At 28.1% G+C, this 8,565-nt stretch overlaps 1 protein-coding gene across 1 annotated transcript in view; it reads left to right on the top strand.

Moving 5' to 3' along the window:
• Positions 1-323: 323 nt before the first annotated feature.
• LOC122511386 overlaps positions 324-8,565 on the top strand; it is a 115,836-nt gene continuing 107,594 nt past the window's right edge. The window contains exon 1 of the mRNA XM_043626590.1: positions 324-632. The gene's annotated coding sequence lies outside the window, so the exon portion shown is untranslated. The remainder of the gene's footprint in view (positions 633-8,565) is intronic.

Raw genomic sequence — 8,565 nt, 5'->3', positions numbered from 1 at the left:
ACAAGATTTTTGCCCCATTTTTATCGTATGAAAAAAGAATTATTTGTTTCAAAAAAAGAAATTTTAATTAATGAAGAGTATATGCATGGTATTTAGTATAAATATAGACTCGGGTTCCCCTTTTTTGCGTATCTATCTAATATAGAAAATAATAGACAAGAGGGTTGATAATGTTGAAAGCAGAGGAGATTCTTCATAGAGTATATAAATAAAAAAAGAGAAGAGAGAAAAAATAACAAAAAAAAAAGAATACAGAGAATGGGGATTGAAGAGAGTTAGAGGAAGAGAGAGAAGAGAGCTTCAAGACATGACGAACGCGTTACGCGAGGTGCGTTCAGTCTGCGCATGGACATCGATCGAACGACTTCACGTTTCACGTTCTCCTTGAACTCCCGGTCTTTTTACCCGGTTACTAATAATATTTTTTTTTATATGAAAAAGTGCAATTAACTTGATTGGCTATTGTTATTACATGCTTCCTTTACAGTGAGTAAAGTTCTTGAGAGTGCGGAGCTTTTACTCCAGAGTGGTGACATTCGTGCTTTTTACCCCTTTTCGAAAAGAAAGAAAATTATTTCAGTGTTTATTCTTCAGTGGAGAATGCTTGATTATTAATTTACGTCAATTAAGAGGTACGTTTTCACATTTATTTCATTTTTTCTCTTTTTTCCCCTTTCCTTCCTTTTCTTTTTTCGTTGTTGTTTACCATTTTTTTTAAAACTTACTGTCTTGCTGCAACTATACATTTTTTGTTGTTTTCTATTCCTTCTTAATAATATATTTTTTTATAAATATATATGTATTCAATAAATAATAAATGTATACGTAATGAATATATAAATAATAAATATGCACATAATAAATAGAAAAATATGAGTATTAAATATAATAAGTAAAAGTATTTGAAAAATTTTGAAACAAATAATTAGAAGAGAAATAAATTCCTTTATTGTGGAATATTATATTTTTATACTATTCGTACAATTTAAATGTTGTCGTATCAATTAAAAACATCAATTAAATTTTAATAGAGAGGGATTAATTTATTTTTTTTCAATGATTTGAAATTATTGGCCTTTCAAATTATACTTTTACTATTATTGAATCAATAAAAAATAATCAGTTATTGTAATTTTTTATGTGGGGGCATATTTTACTTTCTTGTCTTAAAAGTGAATAATTTATCGGCAGATATTTTAGAATTACTTAAGAGGATCAGACTTTTATTATAGTTTTCTATTCAGGCATATACACTTTATGAATGATCAATGTTAGAAAATAAAATTTTACGATATTAATAACTCTGTGTAAGGAACAAAATTCAACATCTACTTGTTCCCATAATCTACTACTTAATGGCATTCTTACGCCTTTTTAATGTTTTAATAATATTTACTGATTGGAATTTTTTTTTGAAAATAAATATATCACGGTGAAAAATTTGTTTTTTGACTGAAACAACTTTTTTTATGCTTCTATAGAGTTTTGAACTGAGGAAGGAAATTTATTTTTGAATAGTTAAATGTTTTACTAAAACACCTTTACTAGAATGAAAATTGAATGTTAGTAAATGGCAATTTTTTTAATGCTCGAAATAATTATTATAAATTCAAAGAAGTAACAAAAATATTGTAAATATGTTTGTGTAGTGTCATATTTATTTAACGATAAACGAAAAACTAAAGTCACACATATGTATTTAATTCGTCACGCAGTGAAAAATGTTTTGCCAAAAGATAAACATTTAAAGAAAGCATTAAATTGTCTAATTTTTATTTAAAGAAGCAAACATAATAATCATAAAAACAGCTTAAAAAATGCGTAAGAAGAAAAAAAGTAGAGAATTTAGTTGTAAAATTAATACAGCTCCCTTATGTTAAAATTTTTATCTTCCAAGTTTTAAAAATATAACTAAAATCTCTCTTTTTTATAGTTGAACTTCTTTTCTTTTCATAAATAAAATTCAGAGTTAATGTTTTCACCGACTGTGGACGTTTAATTTTACTATCAATAAAATGATCAAATATGAACATTTAAAAAAAGTGGTATAAATTAGACCAGATCAACTTTTTTTGATATTGTGTTTTGTAACAGAGCGTTGGCGGGTTATATATGCGCTATAAAACATTTTTGATAATAATACGGTGTTGTATAATATAATTCTCGTGCATCCTCTGAATATGTGTTCGGTTTATTGTATGACGATAGTCTCAAAAATTAGTCCCAAGTGTCATGGACACGAAATGTAAACAAATATTTATAAGAAGTAAACATATATGTACTTGAATTTATATTGTGAGTTTGCAATTCATGGATTTTAGAATTTATTTATTTCCGCTTTCTGGACAGAAACATCTCAGAGAAATGGAGGATCAGGTACAACCAATGTGCACGAAATTGGACATTGAGAATTTATATTGGGATTGAGAATTTATATTAGGATCATCATATATCATTCATATGCAAATTTATCAACTATATGTATAAATTGTGGACAAATGTCACATAAATTTTGTGTCCAAGTCTTAATATACGTATTGTTGATAAAGTTTGGATTGAATTTAACATATGGATTATTGAGAGGGACATTTGCATTTTGTATGCCATTCAAAGTTAAACCTTACAAATTTGGTGATTTTCATACAAATTATTGAAAGATTAGCTTCTACAATATAATAAACAGTGATCTTTATTCTTTATATATTTTTTTAATCAGGCTCTCTCTCTTTCGATTTGATATTGATGATAGTTCTGACGAAATTCGTTTCTATTTTTTTGCGTACAGAAAAAAAGGTTCTAGAATTTTTGCAGTGGGTAATAAGTTTACGTTTTTAAAAAATTATATTCTTAACTTTTTATTTTGAGTTTCATTCAAATTAAGTTTGATTATTCATTCTTTGTTTCAAAGTTCACTTGATTTTTGTTTTCGAATTATTAATTCTACTCTTTGTTTTTTGGAGTAAAAACTATTGAGTAAAAACTGTGAAAGAAATGTGAGGAGGAGAAATGGAAGGAAAAATATTCCGTTTGTTTGAAATAAGATTTTTATGTTACGAAAATTATTTATCGAATTTAAAGAATATTGTATGTCGTTTGGAGAATTTTATTTCAATTTTATAGTTAAATAAATATTTAAGCTCTGTTTATATACAGGAAAAATATTACAATTTTCCACAAGTGTACGCTAATCTAAAAGAGTAATCCAGCAATCGGTTTTTTAAAGTTCATATTATATATATATATATATATATATATATATATATATATATATATATATATATATATATATATGAAATTGTGGCATTATACTTTTAGCTTTTGCGTTGCATGTATCCTAGTAACACAGATCAGCGGAGGAGATTAGTATAGGTCATTTTCAAACATATAGGCCCTTGCGTGCAAAAGAAAACATATTCTTGATTTGTTGTTAGAGGAAGTTCTTTTAAAAAATATACCTACAAATTTAAATTTTGTTTTTTCAGTAAATAAAACGAAAATATATTTTTTTCAGTAAATAGAAAGAAATTTTCTTTAATAAATAAAAAGATAATTTAATTTTTACAGTAAATAAAAAGATAATTAATTGTTTGCAGTAAATAAAAAGAAATGTTTTTCAGTAAATAAAGGTTATGTTTGTGTTCGTTTTAGCTTAATTAACATCTTAATTTAAAACTAAAATCTGTTTTATCAAATATTTTTTTAAATTTTTAAATTTTTATTTGAAGGAGTTCGATTGTTTTTATTTCTAAAAACTTTATTTGAAGAAATTTTATTATTTTTATTTTGAAAAACTTTGTTTGAAAAAATTTTATCACTATTAAATTATTTTTAAAAACTCTATTGGAAGAAATTGTATTATTTTTATTTAAAGAAATGTTATCTTTTGCATATAAAATGATTATATTATGAACGTGACATTGATATCAGAGTTATTATAAAATAAATGATGTCTTATTATGTCAAGGCATAATATATAAGAGCTATAGGCGCATGGCACATGTATATGTAGAATCTAATTTTTTACTTAATCGGTTACTAGTGCAAAATTGCGTTCATATTGAGAAACTTTAATAAACTTGAATAATAAATCACAATTGTGGTGTAGAATTATGTACAAGTGACGTATTGTTTTCTAGATCAATTTGTTATTATCATTAGAAACGGATTTGTAGTTATAATTTTTTTTCGACTTTTTTATTTGTCTACATATTTTTTTTATACTGTATCGGAAAAAAATTTTACATTCTTAAGAATGTAAAATTTAAAATACTTCAAATGCATTCAAGTCACGAGGTATAGAAAGTCAGAAAAATTCATTTAAATTTTCCACAGGAATTTTTTCGTAGAAATAAATGTATACTCTTTTTTAAATATATTAAAAATATATTAAAAAATATATGAAAAATTTAGTTATATTTGGAATGAAGATTATACAGTTTTAAGCTATATATGCTTTTCCTGTCTGGAGTATTTTGCAATCGATATTGAAGCTTTCCAAGAAGTGAATACTGCAGTACAGTAACTGTGTACATTATAGTTTTGCATTTATAACTTTTTTAATTGTTTCTAAAATTAGAATACACAGGACATGGTTTTTTATATTTATTTTAAGTACCCCTTGTTGGTTAAAAATTTATTTATTCTTCTCGCTTTTATCGTTTCGAGTAAAAGGGAAATTTTATTTTAATAACCCGTGAGTCTAAATTTAAACCATATATTTAATTTTTCGATTTTTATTAAAAGTGACGAAAATTAAAAACGTCTTTACTTAAAAATAATTAACAAATCAGAGCTGCTAATAAAAATCATGAATTTTAAGAAAGAATGAAAAAAATCCGATTCTTTTGATTTAAATATGATTTTATTTATTAAAATCAAATTCTTTCTGGAGCTTGGTTTTTTTTTTTTTTTGTTCTTCATGTATGGGTATACCCCATTTGGGTTTTTACATATATTGACAACCCCCTTGTTATATTCTCCAAATTTATCCAGATTCCCAAAGTCCCCCTATTTTGCGGTCCGTAGCCGGCTTTTAATAGAAGTACTCATATTCACATGGCCCTCTCTATAGAGAAAAAAATGCGAATGGTAAAAACAACCACATTTGTGTAGTTAGAAAAAAAGTAGTTAAAACTACCATATTCAGCAGCATTTTAACTACACTTCCTCAGTTAGTGGAACCAAAATGAAGTAGTTGGTTTTATGTAGTTAAAATAACTACTTTACGTAGTTGAAATAACTAACAGATGCTTGTAAATGGCTCAACTATAGTGTAGTAGTAAAAACTATTGTTAAAAATAGTTAATTTTACTATTGTGGTAGCAAAAATAACTATTTTGTATTAGTTGCAAACAAAATGAGACTTACTGTTTTTATACAGTAAATACAACCTCTGAAAGTTGTTACTTTTATGATTTATGTAGTTAAAACAACTATTTCTTACTAGTTGCAGAGAAAGAAAGAAATTTACTGTTTTCATATAGTAAAATCAATTGTTGAAAATAGTTATTTTTACTATTTATGCAGTTGAAAAGATAATTTTTTTCTACAGAGAAAAAACGTGAGTGGTAAAAACATCCACATATGTGCAGTTAAAAAAATATAGTTAAAACTACCATATTCAGCAGCATTTTAACTAAACCTCAACAATAGTGCAGTAGTTAAAAGTACTGTTAAAAATATTTATTTTCGGAATTTCTGGAGTAGAAATATCCATTTCTTGCTATTTGCAAAATAAATTAAAATTTACTGTTCCAAAGAGTAAAAACAACCGCTGGAATTTGTTATTTTTGTGTTTAATGTAGTTAAAAGAACCAATTCTTACTAGCTTTTAATAATTTATCTCTATGGTGGTAAGAAACATTTATTTTTATAACTACAAAAGTCATAAAAGTAGCAATTTTTATGTTATTTTTACTATATGAAAATAGTAAGTTTAATTTTTTTATAACTAGTAAAAAGTGGATAATTTTACTACAGAAATTCTGAAAATAACTATTTTCAACAGTACTTTTAACTACTGCACTATCGTTGAGTCATTTAAAATCATATGCTGGCTACATTTCAACTAAGTCCTTGAGCTTAAAAAATTAGTTACTGCAACTAAACGGAGTAGTTATTATGACTGAATCTAAGAAGAATGTCCTCAAGTACAATGCCAGTCATCGTAGCGTGCGAGCGTGGTTAGGTGGTTAGGTTATCGGTTTGCGAATGTTAGGGTCGTGCGTTCAATCCCCGGCGTTTGGGGATTTTTCTCCGTTAGGTGTATAAGAATTTAATATATAAATTATATATGAACAAAAATAGGTAAGAGAAAATATAAAAAAATGGACCCCAATAATAATAAAAAACAAATAAATAATTTCATTTTACTACTTTAAATAGTTAATTTAACTATTTTTTACAGTTGTTACAACTACAATTTGTTACAGGCGCCTATAGGAACTATGAAAATTTAGTTACTGCAACTAAATGAAGCAGTTAGTATGCCTAACAACAAATAGTTAAGATAACTGTTTTAGTAGTTAAATTTACTGTAAAAATGGTATTTATTACTACATTTTACAGTTAGACTAACTATTGTGTCATAGTTCATTTTACTAAATAATGTTACGGGCGCCTATAGGAACTACAGGAAATAGTAAAAAAGTAGTCAAATTTACCATATTTTTTTTTGTGTGTAGCCATAGTCAAGGGAAACTACGGAAAACCTTAACTGAGCACAGCCGATTTATCGACGCCGAGTCTTGGATGTATAAATTCGAAGTTTCGAATATTACACAACCACAAGTCCTCGACGTTCAAATCTCCCGCTCAGATTTTATCTCACGTGCCGGAAAAATCCCAGGCTAATGGGCGCGAACCAAGTACCCTTGGTCATAAGCGTCCGCCGAGCGAGGCATTTATCCGACTGAGCTAATATGTCGGTTTGGAGCTTGGTTCTTTAGTAATGATAATAAAAAGTTAATTTTATGATAGAAGCAACAAAGAATATATAGTTACTTTTATTTTTCTTAAGGATTCTTCTTAAATTCTGATTTAAATCAAAACAGCCCTGTAATAAAACAAATGTTAATTTGCATTAACAAAATATCTTGAGAATGTAACTTGAAAAAAACTACTGGAAGTAAAATGTTCTTTTTGTACGTAGTGATTATTGATTTTGGTTTTCATTCCTGATTGAAAGAGTCACGCGTGGTCCAGCAAAGGATGAGATGGCATTATGGTATGCACGCACGGTTATATGATTATTTTGTGCAGCACAAGGCCGCAGGTCTCCTTGCGCTTATAACCCGTCCGTCTCGACGAACCTTGAAAATTCCAGAGGTGTCATTTAGAGGCGAATGACGCTGTGTCTCTTGTCGCTTTTCGTCGTTAATTTCGTTTGATAACAATGTAAAAAATAGCATAAAACGAAAAATTCAACCTGCATACAACTGAAGTAGTGTGGCCAACAAGGGTCAAGCATAATTTTATTTATAACCTTATTTTGACCTGTGATTTACAACTTCTCTTTCATTTATTGACTTCCAGTTCTAGTGCGTCACAAAATTATAGTTTCAAGTAAAAATGAAGTCTTGTGGTATGAAAAAAACATTCCAATTGATGAGAACATCAAGTCAGTGATTTTGATTGATTTAATAAGATGCGGAAAAACATCGGACTCCTATTTGAGTTGATCAATTTACGGTCGAGGTTTGAACATATTTGAAATAAATTGACGTCGATTAATTTTCTTCTTTGAATAAAAATCACTTATGTGACGTTTAAGTATCTAAAACGGAATGTTGGTGGATAAAACATAAATTTTCCATTAACATCTCGTTAATCTCATCGCTTTTTCAACGGTCGTCCGTTAATCCCGATTTACAGTGCGGTGCGGCGGAGGCTGATCCGAATGAACGGAACATAGAAGTAAACGCGACGTTTCAATGCGGCTAAATATCCTTTGGATGCTCGATTACAAATCGAAATTGACGCTTATGGTCGAATGAAAGATGTGTATACGAAATGACAAGTTGGAATGGAATGCTTTCTAATCGTACACTTCCGGAACTCGTGTATCATTCATAACAAGAGACTCAATCTATTCCAGTTCTCTTCACTCTTGACACCTAGTGTGTCGTTCCATATATATATATATACACATAATATACAAAGAAACCTCTCTCTCTCAATTCAAGTTCTCAAGTGAGTCGCTCAAAAAAAGAGAAGAGAGAGCACAGTATGTCAACCTGCAACAATTGTCTTCTTTTCAACTTTATTTCTTCTCCTTTTCAGAAAGTCACACTTCTAATAAATGCTTTCAAACATGTAGCTTCATTCTTAATTTCTTACTGAGTTAAATTTCTAGTTCAAGTTCTAAATTCATTCGTCTACAAAAACAAATTCCGAAAGATGTCCTTCGAGTCGACACTAGACGAAAACCTAAGTAGTTTAGTGTCGACTTGAAGGACATCTCTTTATTTTCCCTTTTATTAGAAACTGCAAGTTGTAATTTAACAATTTGTAAGCGTATGCAATTTTTTGAGAATTGTGCGCGTTTGCAACCAGTTGGAACAAGTC

Source organism: Leptopilina heterotoma, unplaced genomic scaffold (genome assembly GCF_015476425.1).
Source record: "Leptopilina heterotoma isolate Lh14 unplaced genomic scaffold, ASM1547642v1 Lhet_81, whole genome shotgun sequence".
NCBI classification, from domain to species: Eukaryota; Metazoa; Arthropoda; class Insecta; order Hymenoptera; family Figitidae; genus Leptopilina; species Leptopilina heterotoma.
The sequence above is the reverse complement of the archived record's forward strand: the minus strand, read 5'-3'. Positions and strand labels throughout refer to the sequence as shown.